Source organism: Agelaius phoeniceus, chromosome Z (genome assembly GCF_051311805.1).
Source record: "Agelaius phoeniceus isolate bAgePho1 chromosome Z, bAgePho1.hap1, whole genome shotgun sequence".
NCBI lineage: Eukaryota > Metazoa > Chordata > Aves > Passeriformes > Icteridae > Agelaius > Agelaius phoeniceus.
Genome location: NC_135303.1, coordinates 30,361,357 through 30,384,421, shown reverse-complemented (window position 1 = coordinate 30,384,421; position 23,065 = coordinate 30,361,357). Strand labels below are relative to the sequence as shown.

At 36.0% G+C, this 23,065-nt stretch overlaps 1 long non-coding RNA gene across 1 annotated transcript; it reads left to right on the top strand.

The window, feature by feature from the left end:
* Nucleotides 1–3,015: 3,015 nt before the first annotated feature.
* Nucleotides 3,016–20,432, top strand: LOC129133069 (uncharacterized). The gene is made up of 3 exons (XR_008535913.2): nt 3,016–3,485; nt 5,703–5,859; nt 18,764–20,432. It is a non-coding gene; the product is annotated as an uncharacterized LOC129133069 (long non-coding RNA).
* Nucleotides 20,433–23,065: the final 2,633 nt, after the last annotated feature.

Here is a 23,065-nt window from a genome sequence, read left to right as displayed (position 1 = left end):
TACTGTGTGTTTGTTACTTATCAGATAAAACATTAAAATAGATAATGTAATTTTTTCACAAAAAACTCCAGTATGAAGTAACAACAGCAACAACCACAACAACCACAACAACCACAACAACCACAACAACCACAACAACCACAATAACAACAACAACAACAACACCAACACCACAAAAACCCACCCCAAAACAAAACGAACAAACCCCAAATTCTTCTGAGGTCTTCAGGAACTTTCAAGTCTCTTAAATCTAGAAAATGTTTCACATTGTGAGAAGGGGGGAAATTCAACAAAATTTTTCTCTTTGATAGATTTTTGGAGAGAAACAGGTGAGATGGCTACAAAAATCAAGGCAAGAAGAGAAGATTATTTTAAATCAAATTTCCCTGTTGACTCTTAAGTTCTTGTTTCAAAACTGAGAGTCATGTGAACTTAGTCGTGTTACAGGACAAAATAAGTGAATGTGTGCAACTCATTCAAAGACACTCTTCAATGGTAAAAAAAAATTCTTCCTCAAGAGGGCAATTTTATTTCAATACTGAGAAGAACATCTTTCTGATGTAGTATTCAAAATTTAAGCTAATAGCAAGAGCAAGTTATTCTCTCACTTATTCTATTGATATAACCTCTGCTTCCAAATATTTCATGATGAGGCAGAAAGCCATGCTCTGTGATTTGGTTTAGTCTTACACTGATCCATATTTTAATTTGGGCTTCCATGACAGTCTGTGACAAGTTCCCCAGTTCAGTTTCAGGCAGAAAAGTACACATTTCAGCATGGCTCAAATTGCCAGAATCCCTCAAAGGTTTAGCTTTGGGCTGCTGTCAGATAAGCTTTAGTGGAATAAGCACAGCATGGATTGGCATTTATAGCACAGAGGAGAAAATGAAGGAATCCCAAAATGCTAAGTATGATTCCACATTTCAAAGTTGTGTTTCATGCTGGTTCCAGCCCCACTTTATTCAGAGTACCACCAAGTAATTGGGTGTGCTTTAAAAGCATACTTGTGGATAAAGCTACTTCACTTGTGAGCATTCATAGGTAGAGTATAGGGATCATGCATGCCAGACCTAAAAAAAGGGTTCTAATCCTTAGGTACTTAGTCTAGATACTCAATTTTTACTTGTCTCTTGGGACTGTAAATGGTAAAGTCAAAAGGTCCATTCTTAATTGCTGTACTGCCATATTTTGAACACTATCTTCAATTTTTTGTGTTAGCCTGTAATTACAAACTCAGTGGAATCCAGTACTCAGTATATTTTTATAAAAACCATAAAAGATCAAACAAATAACCAACAAAACAAAAATCCCCTCAAAAAGAAACATCACAAAAAACCAAATGAAAATTAAGAACATGAAAATGAGAGTTCAGAAAGGAAACAAATCCAAGTGGCAGGTATTCCCACTTTTGCATGCAGATGTTTAGTATGTCAAAATGCGGAAAGCTAAAGATGGGATTTGAAAAATTCTGCACATTTGAAAGAATGAGAATAACTGGAGGAACAAAAACTCTCAAGGGGCTGTAAACTAAAACAGTGTGTTTGCTTTTGCGACCTATTTCCAGGAGATTAAGATTTGATTATTACAGGAATTCAAAGATTAGATGTGCTGGAATCATATATGTTTGCCATATCAGTTAATATTTAGACATTATACCTCTAAATTCATACCTGTGTAAGTCTTTGGATATTATAAAAGAGAGCTTCTGAATTTAGAATCTAATAGAGTTACTAAATATTGAAAGTTGAACATGTCACACCGAATGTTTGCCTAAATGGGGGAGGAGCAGAAATTCCAAACATTAAAGCTGTGAATAAAGCCACAAATTGATAATATAAAACACTTAAAAGAATGATATTTAAACAACCACTATTGGCAGTGTTATATAAAAGTATTGAGTGTAATGGCTCAGATTATTATGAAAACCAACTGCCATTTAGGATATGGACACTCCTAAAATCTGTCAAAGAAAGCGGAATGTGCTTTTGGAATTAGTGCTCAGAGCTGACAGGACATGGTGAAACCCTTAATCATTTCCTTACATAACCCAGCAGGATTATCATGTGTCCAGACCATTACATTCCCTTGAATCTGGGGTCATGGCAAGGTTTAAGCTGAAATGTGATTACCAAAATGTAGAAGATGGACAGTAAATCCCAGTTTAAGCAGTCCCCTTGGCACAATATTGCTAGTGAAAGCTTTTGAATAGCTAGCTTGAATGACTTCATCTGATAATCAGAACTGAAACTATGAATTACTGTGTGCTTGCTTGGTGGCTGCATGATTTGTTCTCACAACAACTATTGGCTAGTTATCAGAGAATAAGAGTATTTTTTAATCAGCTCAAACTATATTTTTAAATTCTTAGCAGTTGAAAGAGATACTGCATTCTGAAGATGGCAGGAGAAGTGTGGGGGAGAAGTAGCCTTTTGCACAGAGCACCATTTTGCCGCTTTTTCCTTAAAAAATGAAGAAAGAGAGTGATTAAAAAATCTGTGAAGACTGTGAGGATATCTAATGAAGAATTTCTGGCAAACCCTTCTTCAGCTAAGGCCTGAGGTGTCCAGAGGTTAAGAGAGATATTAAACATGTGTGGAAGAGAAGGCAGGGGGACAACCAGAGTAGACCTTGGACATTTTGTTTTGCTGCCATTTTGTACATGTGGGTTCTAAAAGGCATCTTATGCTAAAACCACTTGAAATGTCCGAAATTCAGAGAGACTTATGAATGCAGTGACCATTCAAAATATAGCACAGCATCTTTTCCACTGTACATTTATATGCTTTCTCTCCCCTGTAAATCTTTGCTGTCTCGTAAGTAACCAGATAAATCAGGTATTTGTGAAGATTTGGTAGGAGCCCTTCAGAGTGCAGTTTCTGTATCAGACCTTATAAAGGAGTTTAGCTAGTACTCCTGTTACAAATTCATTAACTGTATGAGTTCCCTCCAGCCTTTTGGAGAATAGTGTGAAAAAACTGTGGTATGCTTTCCTTAACAGGAAGAATTTTTCATGGAGGCTTGGACTATGAGTGAAGCAGCCATGGGAACTGAATGTCCAGTTAGTGACATGGATAGGACAAAAGAGTCACATATGTAACCTGTTAAAGCCAAAGAAAAGGAATGGTGCCTCTGGACCACTGCAATCCTTGAATAGTTTTAAATCGCTACACTGCAAAGAAGAAATGTTAAAGCCAGAACATTGCTATATCTGGCTGATCCCTGGATTTATTTAGTGTCAGTAACTGAATGCTCCCCTGGAATTGTGGAATATTGGGAGAAAGAAGGAAGTGATACCTCTTACACCTGAGTCCTGCTCTCTTTGGCCATGCTCCAGTTTCTCATCAGCAGAAACTCAAACCCCCAGCACCAACGTGATAGATTATCTGTTGAAAAAATGTCAGAAAATGGGAAAACTGAAGAGTTGATGCCTCAGATATTAACAGAACAGAAGTGAAATCTGAACATTCTCTCACCTGAGCATCAGGTACCCTGCTTCAAGTTTCTTCTTGAGCTGGCATAACTCTCTCTTGCTTATGATATCTGAATGCCCCAGCATACATTTACCCAACTTATATTTGTGGTTACACCAGCAAAAGCTATTTTGTGCATGTGTCGAGCTGACTAGTGAGAATTTGTTTCTGGGCTTTATCTTTAAAGTTTTTCTTTTGCTCAGATTTAGCCCATTACTCATAATTACACACTTCTGACTGCCTAAAATAATCTCCTCTCTCCTTGATTCTATCATTTCAATTACTTAATCATGTTTTGCACAGCTGTGAATTAATTAAGTTATATATTTTTTATTTTAACTCTCCTGATATTTCTTCTCATTCTTTGCTTTCATGATGTGGATAGGATAGTGAATTTCCTTTAAAAAGAGATAAAACTTGAAGATAAATAGTGCCTTAAATACTTTAATACCTTGTTTTAAGTGAAGTTTCTAGCTCAGGCTCATTTGGTTTCTGAACTCTTGCAATTGAGCCTATGCCTAGGAAGGTTTGCCTTTGCCCTACTTCTTCAACTGGGATAAAGGACAAGTTCTGTGACTTGGGACTAGAACAGTGTTTGTTTCTGTGTGGGTCTTGCCAGCAATTAAATCAGACAAGCCCAAGAATTAAGCCAGACCTTTTGCCAGAGTCACTTGTGGCCTCAGCCTACAAAACAACATGAAGTTGTTTGCAGAGACCTGTGCTGTGGGCTGCCTTCTTCATTCAAGGTCCAAACCCTTGCTGACAAGGGTTTGTCAGCATGGTCTGGCCCTTGCACCCTCCACACTAATACAGACAGACATTTGGTCTGTCTGGGCTTCATCAGCTGCCTCATAAATTTATATCAGTTTATAAACTGAATTTGTGAGCACTATCTTTACATGTTCTGCACAGCTGGAAAGAAAATAAATTTTCATTTCAAATGTATCAACATCTTAATAAAAGAAGGCATGAAATAAAACTCAATTAAATATAAATCTAATTCATTCAGCTACTTCAAATGGAGACTAGAGATTAGAGATAATCTGCTGGTTGTATGTGTATATTTGATAGGATAAGCTTCTGAAAACTTAAGCTTAAGTTACTAATTACTCTGACTTTTCCTTCCCTCATTTCATTTGCTGGCTCTATAGAAACTTCCTGATTTAGTAGTCCTGCAGTTAAAGATCCACTGGAGTCTACTGTCCAACAGCTAAAACCATCAGAGCATATACCAGACATCATTTTTGTCTCCACTATAATCCTGATAATTTATCTTTTTCTGGCATGGCCACAGCCCCAAGGCTGTAAGTATATGAGAAAGGACAGGAGGCATGAGGAACTAGCCATTGCAGCTCAGTTGGAGGAAATTATTTGGATTGCATTTGAAAGAATCTAACATACAGCTGTCACAAACCATCATCTTAGGCCAAGTAACCACTAGAAATACAGCACCTCTGAAGAAAGTAGTGCAGCTTGTTTCCATAATTTCATCTTTCATTTCATTAAAGAAGGTATTTTTTTCTGTGTACTTGTAGTAGGTCACTGTGTTCTTAGTGTAAAAAAATTATGAAAATAAGTAAAGCAATATATAGACTCTCTCTCTCTTTACTTGCTATATTTTTCATCATCCAAAAAGAAGAGATAGAATAAAGGGTTTAAGTGTGTTCCACTAGAGAGTTTTTTTTTTTTCCCCTAAAGAAGTTGTATCTTCAAAACTTTATGTTTGGATTTAATATCCCCTCATTTTCTGCCTGTAAATGTTAGTAAAATGTTCTCCAGACATTAATTTCAAAGACTGATTTCCCCAAGAAATTTGGCTCTTGGTAGGTGTTTATAGCATCAGTGTCTAACCCAAGACATGGATTTTATGTCCACAGCAGCAGTATAATAGCCTGTAAATTTACTGGACTTTAGTTCAGATTCCTTTTTCCATCCTATTGTAATGGATGAGTAATTTCTGACTGCATTACTCACATTAACATGAACTTGAGGGAGTAAACCAAAATGGAGCTACTATAACAGGGAAAATCTTCATCAATTTTATATGGCTTACTCCTCACAGGAAGTATGAGTGCATAATTTTGACTAAGACGTTTGTTGAAAGTATGAGCGAGATAAGCATATTAAGGTCCTGGGGTAGGCATCAAGGTGGGCAGGGCCTCAGCATAAGGGAAATGACAAACTGCAAGAGAAACAGAGCCAAAGCAAAGTGTTTTCTTCTTTTTCTGCAGTCTGCCTTGATGTAGGAGATGAACTGCAATTTGGATCCAAGAGCAGAAGAGTTTATATTAATTAAGAACTAAGAAGCTTCTGCTGGCTTTATTACTACCAATTAAAAACTAAATATCCTTTTGAACAACAATGAGAGTTCATTAATGGAATAACAGTGTAAGTATATGTGAATTTCAGTGGTAGTTTTATATAAATAATTTAGCAACTTATCTCTTAACTTATCTCTTGCATTCCTGCTAAATTTCAATATGTTTTTGAACTACCAATATTTAATTAATAACCAATCAAGACACCTTTTAAAATGCAAATTAAATACTTATTTGAGATCTAGTCTGTAGCTGGAAAATGGATGGAAGGATTTTAAAAGTATGTTCGTCTCCCCCTTAATTTTTGAGGCTTGGATGTACAGTACATAAATGCACCATTTCAGCTATCAGTTTTAGATGCCAAAAATATAGACCTTTTGATATTATTTAGCCTTTGCATTTTTTGGAAGGTTATTCTTCTGTTTTTCAGAGTGCCCGTTCCTAAGAGTTCAAACTTCCATAATTATCTTTAGCATCCATGCAGTTATTTTTTCAAACTTTCAGTAGTATAGATAAGTTTCCTTAACAAAACCAAAAATATTTCAAGCAAAATATTTCATGCAAAATTTAGGCATGAAAACTTTATTTCCAGTCATAATCTGCAAAGGCTTTCTGCTTCTACAATGACCTTTACTTTTAAGGTGTTTCACCATAAAGATTGCTATGCTTGACATGATTCAATGCTCATCTAGTTAGGCTGACAATTTGTCATTCAAACTAAGAGTTGTATTGTCTCCAAAACTTTGTGTTAACCACACTGTAGTATCTACTTTCATTTGGATTAGGATCACAGAATTTTTAAGACCCAACCCTAATGAATATTTCATTCATAATTAGAGTTACAGTGACACAAAAGTTACTTTGACTAAATACTATAAATGGAACTGTATGTTCATTCAGCACTTTCTAAGTCATTGAATCTCAGGGTTTGCCAAAGATTCAAAACTGGATCATCATCAGTAGAATTTTCTTTCAGCTTTCTGTTGTGAGTCATGAGCTCAGATATAGTCTTGTGGTTTAAAATGTTGGCTTGTCATTTGAATGATATATATATAGGATATTTGAAATAACTTGAAAATGCCATTCTGTTAGCTAATTTGAAGTATGCTTGCTTATATCTGTTACCTGACACAAAAATATGTTCAATTTTTAGCTAGGAATTAAACTCCAGAGACAAAGAATCTCTTTTGCTGCTTCTCTGATTGAGCAGAGTTACCAAAACACTGAAAAGAGTGTTCGTGTATTTGTACTCTCAGAAAAGCATAAAAGAGAAAGCAATTCACAAACAGGGATATAGCTGAACTTTCAAGAAATTAAGTTAGAAAATCAAAGGAAGAGATTAAAGAAGAGCACTTAGAAGAAGTGAATCCCACTGAGATTGAAGGTAATAGAGAGAGCAAGACCAGGGGGATCCCAGAATAGCAGCTGCTGCCAAAACGTCACTGCTGCAACAGAAAGAAAAGCTGTATCTCTAAAGTGAAACAGCTGTGCTTTGTTTGCGTGTCTTTTTTCTTTTACCACTACACCACAGGAGTTTCTAATATAAAACGTAAGTTTTCATACACCATAGGCTAAAATAGTTCTCAAAATGCCACCAATTTTGTCTTTATACAGTTCAAATTGCTATGTTTGACCATTTATTCAACTTTTAAAAAAATTTAAATTATTTAAAATTTAAATTTTTAAAAATTTAAAATTCTTTAAAAATTTTAAAAAATTTAAATACTTAGGGTAAGTTACTTGCAAAACTTATTTTCTCTGGATATATTTTTATTGATTATACAGATTTATAACTCAGTTACTTCTAAACATACCAAAAATATTGCTTTTCTTCAAATTAAAAAAAAATGTTACGAAGTTCCCCATATCTTGGAATTATTAATGAATGAATATAATGGGAATTTGGCAACGTCTAGTATAGGGTGTTTTGCTGAGGAAAAATAATCTATTAAAGCTGTCATATGTAAGATTTATATTATATGATAACTAAAATGAGCCAAACAAATATCTTTGTTTTCTATCTTCATAGATGTCATTTAATTGGGAAATTTTTAAAAACTGACAAGAAATAGCTCATCATCTATGATCCTCCTAGGATCAAATCATGAAAATTATTTGCAATATGGAAACAAGAGAATTAGCCTGTATTTTACCCATGTCTATTTGCCTGTGACATGTCTTTTCTGGCATATTGTTGTTATGATTTATTTGTTTTGTTTTCTTTGTTTGTCCTTCTCTTCCTCTAATTGTTGCAACAGTGGGAGACAGTCATTCTGGACATCCCTCTTTCTTCAAGTCACTGGGTTCAAATTTGTGGCTTGCCAGCATTCGAACTCCATGACTACAGCTACACAGTTAAAATAGGAATTACCTCTGTTAATTCCTCCAGTTTCACAGAGTTAAAATACACTTTAATTTGCATGGCAGCTCCGTTACAAAGAGAACCACAAACAGGCAAAAGACCTCTCACCAATCTCCCATGTTCTGCTGTCTCTGCTGCACTATTTAGGAGCTGTTCCAAAAAGTTCCCCACAGTTCTAGTGTGTGTTCTAGTGTCCAGGACAGAAGGAATATGTTTGGATTTCAGGTGGAAACACTTTTTATCTTTTCAGCTTCCATGGGATTTTCACAGAATTAACTTAAATCCTCTATGACTTCAGATTTCTCCACTGATCCTCATTCCAGCCCAAGATTCTGATAGTGATAAATGGCAACATGGTGACAATTTTCTTCCTCTGTCTGTTGCCCATTGAAAATTATCCAGCTGCTACCTTAAGTAAAACTTTAAATATTTTCAACACCTAACCCTATAATTTTTTATGATGACAGACAATAAAATTACTCTCTCACCAATTGATCAGCTTTGCATATTGAGTGGTATTTAGGCTTCAAACCCTTTGCAGGTCCTACGTCCTGACATAGCTAGGTCATTCTGATTTTGTTCGCCATATCTGAAATAGCGCCTTTTCTTTCCCTTTGCCAAAACATAAAACTTGACAAAGTTCACAGCTTCTTTTGCCTTGATCCTTTACTCTGGGGAAGACAAATGCAAGCATTCTGTGCTCTGCTGTGCTGCACAGAAGATAAGATGCTTTTAATCCCCTTCAGACATTTTTGAGACAAGCTTCATCCTACACATAATCTTTTTCATCATATCAGTCTACTTTTCCCCAGGTGTTACTTTTTCAGAGTCATCTCCATTCTTTTTTGCAAATAACTCATCATTCCTGGAAGGTATTCCCTGCAAGCATCTGTATTGATTCCTCATTATCTTTTGTTAGGTCTAGGTCTGCTGCAGTGCTTGTGAAAAGCATCCTGTGCTGGGATGTGTTGAGTCTGCTATCTGTTGTACTGAAATATATAATTTCCTTGCTGCTAGTGCTTTCTGACTAGACTGCATCTACCTGTTGTCCCTTATTTCACTCTTGAATTGTCATCTTAGTGGAAGAAGACCCATGATTATTTCTTTTTTCCACTGGAGTGTGACCCTGTTCCCTACATATAATGGTTAACATAATTATTATGAATGAGAATTAGCACCCTATTGATTTTAAAATGCCTTAAGATGAATGAGATTGCTTCAGCTGGTTAAAGAAATTTTTTTTATTGCACAGCTGTATGTAAGAAACCTGTAATATATTGTCATCTGGGGAATGAGAGGCATAAACGGCGTTCCATAGTAGCCTGTAGGCTCTTCCATCGGAAGAGAGCAGCACTGGCAGGAAATGTATGCCAGACCATTCAGTTAATATGTTGGCTTCTGCAGATTGAGCAGCCCATTTCAGAGCTCAGAGCCACAGACAGTCAGGTAACTTCAGCTCCAGCGTCATGTGCAGTCTTTTTGAAAGCATCTGTCTGATAGCAGTGTGGCACCGAGCTGTGATAAAAAATAACTGGTGCCACAGCGAGAACCTCCTGGTCTCTTGGCACTGCGAGATCTTATTAACTAATTCTATCATCTCACAGCAGCTGCCTGTTGAGGCACTCGTTGGCAGCCTTTGTAACCATTCACATTCTTTTATCTTACAGCTGAGACTGACATAAGTAGGTGTCCTATTTTTCTTGGGGTTTTTCAAAGAATTTTCTCTTTTTAATTCTTAGGAGCTGTCTGGTCCCCATATTCTTCATCTATTTATCCCTTAGGAAACAAATTTTATATTAAAAATTTTTACATTTTTTTGAAATTAGGGAAAATCTAGTGTTTTCACTGTGAAAGGCTTTTTTTCTGTTTGTGTTATTTCCTCTGGCTCTGAGCTCTGAGTTGAAGAAGAGAGATTTTCTTTCTTCTGTTTTCAATCTTTTTCAGAAGGAGTGTTTTTAATTGAGGATATTTCTCATCTCTACTCTTTTGTCAAAACCTTCCTTATATTTTATTTATTTATAGTGTTTCTGAGTACAAGGTCTCTGAGTTGAATAAGAGGTTTTTTCCATCTTACTTATGCTGCTTTTAAAACTCAAAGCATTGTAACGGTAGATTTCAGGTTTTGGGGTTTTTTCTTTTCTAAGATAAATTTATCTTTTTGTTGTCTATTTTTTGTCTTTTTTTAAGAAATAAAATTTATATACTTTTTTCTTTTTTTCTTTTTTTTTGTATTCAGAATTATCGTGTCCAGTAATATAAAAAACAACATTATAACATTTCTTAAGAAAACAGTTATTTATCAAGCTGTCCATAAAGAAGCTGGGAAAGAGTTTGGATGGTAGGAGTTGATATTATTAAGTAAGGTGCAAAGCTAAATATTAAATACAGAGAAAAAAGTGAGGCAGAAAATACCAACAGGAATCCAGAAGACATAAGTGAAGAAGTGAGGCAAAACAGTCCTCCATTTAGGACACAGTCCCATGGCAAACTGTGTGTTTGACTCCCTGGTAGTTTTACTCTGAGAGATTCACAGACCCTTTTGTAAAAATAAACATATTTGTGAACCACCTTTGAATTTTTCTGTGGAAGTAGTCTGTGCTTACATTAGTACCAAAGACATCTCTCGGGTGCTCAGGCTGCTGTGGTCTGCCCAGTGCCTGTGCCATCAAGGGATGAGGCCCTGTGTGTCATGGAGAGCAGCCTCCTGCTCTCTTTGCTCCAGGATGAAGAACAGGACTCAAAATGAGCAGTTTGTGCTCTGTCTGTACTTAAAAGGAGCTGTGAGTGGGTCTTGAGGGTGCTGAGGTTAGGCCAACACCTATTTCCAATTCCCAATGACCACTGGCAGCATTTTAAACACTCTCCGCTTTTCTACAATATTTTGGCCCATGATTTCCTGTAAGACTGGGACTTCCTTGAAAATAACCTGTTGATATCTTCCATCTAGCTCTCTTTGATTGAATACCTATGAAAATCTGATAATAGGAATCACAGAGAATACACATTTACCTTCTATTTCCATCTTTCACTTGCACTGATGTGGTTGATGGTCTGAGGTTGGGACTGCCTTTCTGTTTTACACATTGGAAAAATGTAAAGTAGAGATTGTCTTGTTTTCAGAAATATGTATTCAGAAAATATAGCTATTTAAAAATGTCAACAGTCTAACACTAACAAGGAGAAGACATTTGCTACTTCCAGGAGATAGTAACAAATTGGTAAGTCTTGTTCTTTTTGATATGATCACAAGCTTTTACACAATTTTTTCTTCCATTAAACTAAAAACTTCCCTCCTATCATTTTCATATAAAAATATGTGTAGAGAAATGAACAATAAAATATGGTAAGATTATGTATTTTGGTAAGAACTGTGGTAGTTAATGAAGACTGTAAGTAGTGTCTCTGTCATACTGGACCACAAGGCTTCTTACAGTAAAAAGATGAAGAAAATTCATAAAAGCAGACATTACAGTAAAGAAAACATAGGTCAGTGTTATTTGAATGGCCTTGAATTGTCAGTCAGGGAAGGAGCAGGATTTAAATTACACTGCTTCTTTTGTAGCCTGGCTAATACATATTAGTGGTAGATGATGCAGCAAGTCATGCTGGTTTACATTAGCAATCATAGCTAAATAAAAATGTGATAAAAAACGTGAAATATGAAAACAGAAAAAGTGAAAATGTCACAAAATTCTATAGGGATACTGACCTCTATTTTGAGTCAGCTAAATGAAGTAGAAATCCAAATGGACTTAGTAATTTGAGGAGCCTTACTCCGTGTTCAGTAGCAGGCTCTAATTTAGCTTCAGTTTTAATGCAGATAGTTTTCATGTGGAGATCTTCAGCTCATATATCTTATTTATGTATGCTTACCCCTGAGTAAGGAAAAATTGCAAAACTATTGTGTTATCCTAGATTGTCCATGGAAAACTCTACTTCTCTCTCAACCAATAGTTGGTTTATTGAGCAAATGAATCCCCTGAAGAATTGGTATTCTTCAAAATATAAATTCAGACATGTAACCTCTCATTCTGTTCCCCCTCCCCCTCAAAAACAGAACAAAACAGGAAAACAAAACAAAACAAAACAAGAGACTTTGTGAAAAAGTCTTAGGCTTGGTCAAACACTACCCTATTTGTTAAAAGTTTGGGGATTTTTCAGTCTTTAGGTGTTTAATTTGTCACATAATACAGTTTCCTTATCCTGCTTTGATTTATTTTTTTTACTTTCTTAGCACCAAGTAAGATACATACATCTGGAGCTGTGTATGTGAGGTCTAGCAAGATGTTTTGTAATTGCTGAGCAGGGCTTACCAGAGCCAAGGCCTTTCCTGCTGTTTGTGTTGCCACGCTGGCAGCAGGGGATGCACAGCAGGCTGGGAGGAGACAGCCAGGACGGGACCCCAGATGACCAAAGGGACATTCCAGACCATCTGACATCATGGTCAGGACATAAAATGGGGGGAAGAAGGAGGAAGGTGGAGGACATTTGGAGGGATGGTGTTTGTCCTCCTGAGTCACCCCTGCACATGATGGCATCCTGCTCTCCTGGAGGTGGATGAACCAATGGGAAGCAAGGAATTGTTTCATCGTTTCATTTCATTCAAAACTTCATTGTTTTGCTTTGCTATTGTGCGCAGATTTTGCTTTCCCTATTAAACTGTTTCTGTCTCAGCTCATGAGTTTTGCTTCGATTCTCCTCCCCATTCCACTGGGTTGTGGTGGAAGAGGAGGGTTGGGTGAGTACTGTGTGGTGCTTAATTTCCAACTGGGCATAAACTTCAACAGCTGGAAAGCAGCTTCTTCCTAAGTGAACCAGTTCTAAGCATTTTCCTGGGAAAAAGTTAAATGCTTTAGTGGAAATTTGTAGGCTTTTGGTAACATCCACCAGACCATTAACAATTGCTTTCCTTTGGCTTCTTTTTGTCCTTGACTACTACTTGATGGATGAGCTAACTCCCCCAAAAATATTTTGGACTATTATGACCAGTTTGCATTTATGGGATTTCGACTTATATGCATGATGCAGATCTAGCTGACATTTTTTAATCTAACCTATGTGTCTTTTCTATCCCCTATGCATCTGTCTGTTTGTTGCTCTACTTCAGCTTCTTCCCTGGCTCTGATTCTTGTTTCTGAACTCTGATGTGATATTTGACTCCCAGTGTGAATTGGCCTGGTTGCAGGCTATTAATTTTGAATGTGGACTTGCTATGGCTTGAACTCAATGGTTTCCCTTGCTATCCCCCTTAGATAACTCTTTTTCTTGTTGCTGTTATCAATCAATGTATTCTGGTGTGCTGTTGTATTCTGGTGTGCTGTTGTACCCTGAGCTAACTAATTTCTAGAAATGATGGCCAATGGCCTGGGTGGGATTCCCTGGTGAACAGTAGTCCTTAAATTTAAGCAAGAATTAGCTGTCAGATGGTAACTCATAAAAACTAAAGAAAATGAAGTGCATGCAGGAGAACATCTGTTCGAAAAATGTGACTTAAGACTATCATACAGAACAGTAGGAAGAACATCTGTTCATTGCTCAATGGAATCTAGTAATAAATGTGAAAATAGAATAGAGCAAGAGGTATAAAAAGACTCTGATGTATGCTAGATGCCAGTCAAAGAGCTTTAGGGTGACACATCTCTTGTGTTAGCTTCCTATAGTCTGGAGTGCATGGTGTTAGAGGAGGGCATTGTTGTGAGGAAGCAGAAAAAAGAGGCAGTTTCATTGCATGATTTTTAGAGTCTTTTGGAGTAAGAAATTGTTACAACAACAACAAAAGCCATTCATGCAGCAGCTTATCCAAGAAAGAGGTAGCAAAACTCTTTTATCTTCAGTAGGAATTAAGAGTATTATTGTTAATCCTAACAGTCAAAAGAATGAGCACTTGAGAAACATCATATGTTCAAGAAACAGTTTTCTTACAGTGGTAAGATTCCCTAAAAGCTATTATGTGTTTTATACAATAAATGTCCCCTAATGTCATGTAACTTAATACTGACTATAGCTGCAAGTAAAATGTAGATTTAGATGAACACATCAGAAAGTATACCTACAAAAATGTATTCAAATTAAAAATAAGACCAAGAAATTTTTTTCCTCACAAATAGATTAACCCCAATGCTAACTGTATGCCTATTATCCAGTCATTTAGTCCATCCAATTTATGTCAAGGTAACACAAATGCCCATTTTGTCATATGGGACTTCTCTCACCAAGATGTAGTAATAACAAAGATTGAGTTAGAAAAAAAGAGAAAGGATTTATTATGGTTTTGGATGTAGACCAAATCAAGTAAAGGATTGCCTCTTTTGTGAATGTTAGGTGTAATCTTATATTCCCTTATTTCTGTAATAAATATGTAGTTCTGCAGAACAATTTCAGTTTATTAAATACATTCTTTCCATTTTGTCAATTTATTCATTTGTTCATTTATAAGTCTCAGTATAGAAGTCTTCATCAGCTGGAAAATACTATCCAAGGCAGTGGACAGAACCTTTTCATTTGAAATGCTGACTTTATTCATCTTTGCCATCTGCATGCAATTAAAAAGTTTTTTAATATCTTATTGAACATCAGATTTAGGTCACTCTCAATATACAGAGCTGAGGAATCAGCACTTTTCTTTTATATAATTATGTAGTGAGATTTGGACATTATTGAATAAAACTTCAGAACTTAATTCAATAATATTTAATCGTATGATAGTGCTGGTCCTATAAAAGCAACATTTTATCAGTCTGTGTTTGCTATTTTTTTTAGAGATGTAATGGGGTAAGTCAAGTCCATGCATATCTCTTGTGGCCTTTTCCCTTGCAGAGAAGCCCAAAGAGAAAATTGTGTCAGATTGGATAAAGAGACCTGGGAGTCACCAAAACCAGTAAAGATTTTGGAACCACTGGAATAAGTATTCTGAACCTTTACATAGAACTGTCTCATTATAACCTTTTAAAAACTTAACAAAAATAGACCACTGAGTTTTTACTAGCCCAGACTATTTAAGGTAATGAAATTATAGCCTTCCAAGCCATCAATAACAGTGTGCTCAGTTAGATGTTGTGCAGGACCAAACAAAACACTTCTTTCCCCACCACCAGATTTTTGAAAAATAGTTGGTTTTGGCAAAATTTTCTGGGGCAGTTTTTTCTCTTTTATCATCATGATGTTTTAATCCACACAGCCATTGAGTCAGAAATAAAAAATAAAACCAACATAGATTGGTGTAAAGTGTACCTAGAATTTTTTTTAAACTTTAAAGGAAGGGATAATACAGAGGAAGATTATTTGGGAAAGGAATACTTAAGAATTTTAAAAAAACCCCATGAAAACTAAAAACCCTAAACAATTTGGATGGGCTATGAAGTGAGTGAGGAATGAAAACAATTTCAAGCAACAGGATTCAGAAAAAAAAGGCCAGTCCTATGAAAACATGGTATGCTAAGGATGCTTTTCTGGTATTCTAGTTAATGAAAGGCTAGAGTGAGGTATCTTACAGATCTGAGGAAATATATTCTTGTTTTTGAAATATGATAGACAAATATCTGTTAAGGATTTTCTGGGTAGCCTAGCTTTTGCCTCAGTGTAGTGAGAAGGAAAGGACAATCTTACACAATTCTTCATTTCCCAGCTCTGTATTCTTGTGAGTTATTGACTATATTGCATCTATATTCTTGATTGCCTGTCTCCTAAAAGTAGTCAGTATTCTTATGTCATAAAGAAAGCCTGTTAAAGTTTTTTTTAAGAAAATTTAAATTGCATTATTTTTGACATGTGTGAAAAAAAGTTATACCTAGATGAATGATTTCTTATTGCTTTAGGAAATCTTATTTTACCATATTTTCTTCTACATTGTGTTGTCTCCTGTGATGTGCAAGACTGAGGGATGATATTAGTTTTGTAGTAAGTTTGAAATGTTGTATAACGAAAACCAGAGTGTATGACAGGCATCAAAGGAAGTGTGGTCTCAGTTAGAGTGCATGCAATATAGATCAAACTTTCCATCAAGCACACTTACATCATGGATTATTTTTCCAGGTATAGGTTTTTTTAATCTAAAGAAGTAAGTAATAAACAAGTAGACACTGACACACAAGTTCCAATAATGTGCAGGGTAATGAACTTGGCTGTTAAGGATGAATCACAGGAACTGGATCAGTGCACTACATATTGGCACATTTCAAGGAGTGATGCTGAGGTTTTCACTTTCTGTCCTCAAAGAAGTAGATTCAGCACAGGTAGTCAATTCCTTGTCACCTCAAATTCCAGCAGATCTTGGCATGTGAAGCTTAGGTTTCTAATTAAAAAATAAGAAGAAACTTTTAAGTCAGGTTGTCTTTGGATAAATTTTGAGAGTAAGCACACAGAGACTTTCCTTCCTTTTAGGAAGTCACTACCTTCAGTTCCTACTGAAAAATCAAAAATTGCACTTCCAGTATTAAGTAATTTCTTTTTAAGTCAGTTCTATTTTATAAAGGAGTCCTCTTTTGTTTACTGTTGTTTCACATAAATGTTTTCAAGTATTTTCTATCTCCACACATAAAATGAACCCTTCTTATTTTTTAGTAAGTAAAGCTGCCTTTGAGAAACACAGAGCATTTTTTTAAAAAAATAATATTATATTGGAGAATCTTTACCTTTGATAGCCCAATTTAAATCAGAAATATCACTCTTGGTAGAAAAGGTGGATTTTTTTCTAATATAAATTAAAATATAACCCTTAGATAAGTATCTTTTATTCAGGTGATTATTCAAATCATCTGAATAAAACTAATGAAAAGTGTAATTATAATAGAAATATGTTTTTCCCTCATGTATTATTTTCTAATACAACCCAACTATAGTTTCATATTTAGAAGACACTAAATACTTCCATAGTAAGCATGTCAATGCTTCTAAGTAAATATTAGAATTTGATGTGAGTTTTATAAAGCTAAGGAATCTACTGAATTTAATGAAAGTGAGGGCATTTCTGAGGTATTAGCAGGAAGGAAGAATGTGATAAAGCATTTTTCCTCAAGAGATAAGCATTTGATATGCTTGGTTATACAAGTAGGGATTTCAGGTCTTAACTGGAGATTTGCACTAATTACACTGAATTACTCTGTAAAACAGAAATGAAAGCATTATCTGAACAAATTAGGACAATCTCCCAAGAGACAACAGTGTTAAGAAGTCTTTCATTTTGGGTTTTTGGTTTTTTTTCTTTTCAATCAGCCTTTTACATAACTCACAAAAAAAAATCTATAAAACTCAAAGAGCTTCAAGAGAAGCTGTGATGTAGGAAAATCTCTAAAATTCATTTGCATGGGCCAGGTGTTAACAAAAGTTTTACATCATCAAACATAACAGAAAAATTCACGTAAAAATTGATGTGAAACTTATAGCTCATGCCCTAGTTGTCATGTCTGTGCTTTACTCATCATTGATGTAATTCAAAATTCAACAAATTATACTTAAAGCCTGTTTCCAAGATAAGATTAGTAAAGTTGCATGCATTCAAAATGCATTAAGGGAATTTTAGAGTTCTGTTTGAATACCATTTGCAACAAAACAGGGAACTAGATAAATTTTCAATCAATGTATCTGTCCATTGTAAAGTTTGCTTACTGGAGTAATATGTTGTAGAAGATACTGTACCTGTTGAAATTACAAACATAATGCTTTGATGACTTCAGGTAATTTTAGGAGTGGGGAACTTAAATGGGCCATGGATAGATTAAGTGCTGTTCAAAACACAAGTAATATAGGGGTACATAAATAAATAAATAGCCTGTCTCAAAAATGCTCCTTGCATCACATCACCTTTCCACAATGGTTTTGGTGGTTTTAATATTCTCCATTTGCCTCACAGTTGCAAACACACCTTGCCATTGTTTAAAACAGTGTGACTTAAACATAAGCATGAATAATACTGACATTTGAATACATTTATATTATATTGTGCTATAAAGGTTTTATCATAAGTAAAACCGGAAATTTATAACCCAGTTTTAAACAATAGGCCATACTGAAATTTATAGACTTAGTGCTACTCCTTTTGATAAAATTGAACCAAATTGGTTTAAAACAAATGGAATCTGAATTAAGACACGTATTTCCTTTGTCCTTAACTTATGGAAGCCAATTACCTTAGACTTAGTACAATTTGGAAGGGCACCTGAATGAATCACTGGTAAGTGCTTTGGTGTTGTTCCAAGTTCCAACAGCTGACAGCAGAAGATGCTATAATTTTTTCCAGAAAAGGACTGCCCAGTGGTGCTGTTATGCTCGCAACACATCCCCTAATGCAAGGCTGCTTATCAACTTATCAAGGCTGCTTAGGTCAGCACCAACTTCTATGTGACTATAAGGATCCCCAAATTCCCACCTATGTGAGGATATAAGAGTATAGATAAGTTTGTCAGAAATTAAGAGAAGTAGACAAATATCACCTTTCACAAATGCTAGACAAAACGTATATTCGACAACCCTTCTTTTGATGTGCTCTATTAACCTTATCTTGAAAATAATTGGAATGTGTTTCTGCCAGGAATATGGACTTTTGGTGATTTATTTCTATGTAATTCCCTTGACACTCTTCCTGTTTGTAAATTTTTATGTTTCCTATTCCTTACAGGTGGCCCATGTGCCTGGATATTCTGATACAGCTGAAAAATGGAAGAATAAGGGCTAAGAACAACTGACAGATCTAAGGCAAAGCACCATGCTTGCCTGGATACCAGCTGAGGATTAGTAGCTGTTGCTCCTCTAATGGATTTGTCTTTTGAAGTCTGTGGCAGTAAGGAAGGAAAAGCATGAAAGTGGAATGAAGCTTGCTGGCACAGACTTCACTTTCAGTAATTTTTGCTGAAGGGAGGACTAGAGGGAAGACTCTTGAACTCTGAGGTAGAAATAGGTAAACTGTCTTCTCTAAGAAGCTTCTTTAAGACTAGCCAGCTGGATTGCAAAGAGGTGGAGAGAAGCACCTGAAATAGGTTTTACAGAAATGTCTTTGGATATATTGGAGAAAGAGAAGTTCTTATGTTGAACCTGAGAGAGCTGAAAAATAAAACTGGAAGCTGGGAAAGCATGACTGTCAGTTGGCAGTGTAAAAATTGCTTTAGTTAGTCTACACGATCTGTCTGTTTTGTAGGTTTGACATGAAGGGTTGAAATTCAAAGTCAAAAGACAGTGTTTGTCTAATGTTTAGATCTGTGTCCAGCAAAGGCTTAATTTTCTCCTCCAAGAGTACAAATTTTTTTTTTAGCTATTTTTCACTGACACAAATAAACTCCATCAGTGATGCAGGAATGTTTGGTTTTATTTTTTTAAAGCAACTTGTGCCACAGGTGAACATATGGAAACTGCTTATTTTGAGAGTATCTAACTGCATTCCTAAATGACATATATATTTTCTCAGGTTAATTAACATTTTCTGCACAGTATTTGTGAAGCATCCAAGCATGATGATCTCACTTAGCTCCTGTGCCCAGAGCATATGACAAGGCAATTGGTTATTAACCAGCCCAGCACAACAGCACGCCTTTCACAATTGTTTCTCTGAAGAGGAGTTTACTCTGGGTTATGTATACTCTCCAGCTTTCATTGTTTCCTGTTTTCACCCTATTTATTCTCTGGATTATAAGCAAGTGGGACCAATTGATCTTCACCCTGAGTTACTGTTTTGAACCCAGGAGTCTGACCAAGTCTATCTCATTGTCCATGTTCCAGTCCTATTCTGTTATGTAGAGAAAACAAAGAGCTATTGTGACATTTTCTTACAAATACAATTCCTCAAAAGCAGCGAACCAGACACTGAATCTATTCCAGCACGACACTGCCTTAGATGTGAAGAGTAAATATGAAGTGTTGTAAGCCTTGTTCAAATATGCAAGGCTCATTTTACTCCCATTATCACTCTTCAGATTCCTCTGTATGGATGAACCTCTGGAACAATTTGTTTCAGAGCAGCTACTGTATGTGACACTCATATATCAAAATACCACTCTCTGTGTCAAGGACTCATGAAGGCCTGGATATAACAACCGACTCAGAGCTTTTTACTTATACCTTCATTGCAATTACCTAAGCAATGGAAGCACTTGCCTTCCAATAATTCCTGTTAGGTAGTGAAGCCTTCACTGTCTCAGACAAGGGATGAGAGGAAAGCCATACCCCATTATCTTTGCTGGCTTGTGCTGTAGGGGCAGAATCATGTAGCTGTTCTTGTTCTTTGTCCCTTCTTTTGTTGGCTTATGCTTAAAGAATTAATAACTATACTTCTCAATGACTACGTGCAAAGTTTGCTCAGGAATGCTAAAAATATTTTTGTTTTCTTTTCTGTTTTTATTCAGTCTCAATTTCTACTATTATACAAAGTATGAAAAATAAAGCAAGCTATGAAACTTTGGTGTATAGAACTACTGAAAAGTGTGCCTTTGTTCACAATTATCCTCAAATGATTTGTACTTCATGTGATTAGCTATAATCAGACCTGTTCAATGTTCAAGGGGGAACATAAGAAACTGATCTTTTCATACAAGGTGTGTCTGTAACAGGGTTTGGAAAGTAAAACAGGGTTTTGGAAAGTGTGAGAGTACTATCTGTCCTAAAAATGAATAATGACAGTTTTTAGTGGTTTTTTAACCTCTGGAGCTGAGAAACTGAGAAACAAATAATTGTCTTTTTTTTTTCCCCCCACCGTTCTCATAGTCACAGAATGCATTGGGAATATAAGGAAGGTTCCTGCAAATGAGATGGAGGTGACCAAAAGACATTACTATGATCAGAAACTATGACTCCCTGAAAAGATATGTCATTAATTTTCTGTATGTGGTCCTTGGTATTTTAGAACAAACATATTCATGGAAAAAATACATTGTTTTGTCTCAATTAGTCATCTATGGTGCACAAGGCAGTTGTATGTAGTGATACTGAAGATATTTTCCTTCCAAAGTAGTCAGAGAAAGATGACAATTCCTAGGAGTTTTTATTGACTTTTAAAAGCCTGATAGCGAAGTTATTTAGCCTCTTCATTGACATGGTGATTCACCAGAGAACAGACACAGCCAAAAGAATGATAATAACAATACAGGCAAAGTCAGTGATCTCTTCCAAACACAGAACTTTCAACTACCATATTCAGGTTTCCCCACTTCTGTGAGGAGCAGCAATATGAAAGTATACCCTTCTTTCCTTGGAATATAAAGGTGTGTAAATGGAATACAAGCATTTTCATGTAAGTTGGCAATGTACATCATTATTGCTACTACACTTGAGGTAAAAGAATAATTGAAGCTTAAAATATAATCAGAGATTTTTTTCTTTACTGGCACATGTCTTTATTAATTACGAAGATAATGCGAGAGGATGAAGTATTTTCAATTAAGAAAATCAAAAATTAACTTTTCTTGGATTCTCAGATAAATTATTTTAATAATTACTTTCTAGAAAATATCTAGATAGGATGATTTACAAAACAAGTTCAAATGTGTCATTAATTATGCTGTTGAGTGTATGAATGAATAAACATGAGTGTGTTATATCCAAAAGGGCAGTTCAGTAAATTCTACATTTTGGGGAATCCAGTGCCAACCTAGTGTCCCATGGGTATGGGATAGTGGTAACTAAAGGTGGAAAATCTCAAAAGCAACAAGCATGGAAGGCTAAGAACATGCCAAATAACAATCCATATACCAGAACACACAGTAAATAAAGCCAGGAAGGCAGCAAAAGGAGCAGAGTGTACTTCCTGTGCTATTCTCTCCCTGTGGCTGCACACAAAAACCTTGTCCCTGTGTTCCAGCTGTATCCAGTGGGCACTCTCAGCCCTGTCTGCCCTGTCAGAGCCCTGGTGCTCTTGCTAGCTCTTCCCCTGCACGGAGCAGGCTGGCCCTGCCCGTGGGCAGTGAGTCACGGCAGCGCACGGTACGCTGCACTGCACAGCTCTGAACCAGGGCAGCAAGCCACCAGCTGGCATTAATCAGGGACCATTAGCTATAAACAACCACATCTCCTTTCAGGCCTTCTAAATTCAGTTTCTAACAATTACCATTTCTTCCACATTTCATTTAATTTCAGGCTGTGTGTGGGGAGCAATGAGGAGTATGGATTTCCTGGATCTAGGAATACAGTTTAAAATATTTCCTACCTATTTTTTATGGTTTATGTCCAGAAATGGTATTTAGATAGTATTAATTAACACTAATATAAAATATGAAACAGTAACTCTCTAACTTACAGCTTAGTAGCAAAATATCTTACTTTGTACTATTATGCTTCCTATCTTGTGCTGTCTCTGGACATTTTGTTGAGGTCCTGCTGTTGAATAGCTTGCAGCTATTTGGAGTCCTGTGAACTCTTTCCCACATATCTGTATTGCCAGCTAAGCCATATTAAGACTATGGATACCTGTTGTTTTCAAAATGTCCCCTACAATTAACAAGAATTTTTGGTTTTGTTGTTGTTGTTGTAATTGCCAGGTTTGGCCCAACTGACTAAGTCTGTTGACGAATCTTGACACTAAATCACACTTATGTAGGACCTGTTTCCAACCTGCAGCTGCAAACATTTTGTTCATCTGTCACTTTTGCTGCAGAATCAACAGGCAATAGATTTGTGTCCTAGCTACTCTAGGGCATCATTTCTTCTTCATCCTAAACAGCCTGAAATGGTAGTGTTGCTAATTTTCCACATATTTAGTTTTAGTCTGACAGCAGGCAGAAATGAGAACCCATAGAAGACAGGCTAAGGATATTCACTGCATATTCCTGGGGTTATTGACTAAATTTTCTTGAGATATGTTCTTCCAATGGTCATTTTTGCTATTTGGGAAGACAATTAGTGTAAGCACAAATCTCATTTTGTTCTACACTTTCCTGCTAATACCGGTCAATAATTGCTAGGAGGCAAGTCTCATTATTTCTTGGAAACTCAAGTT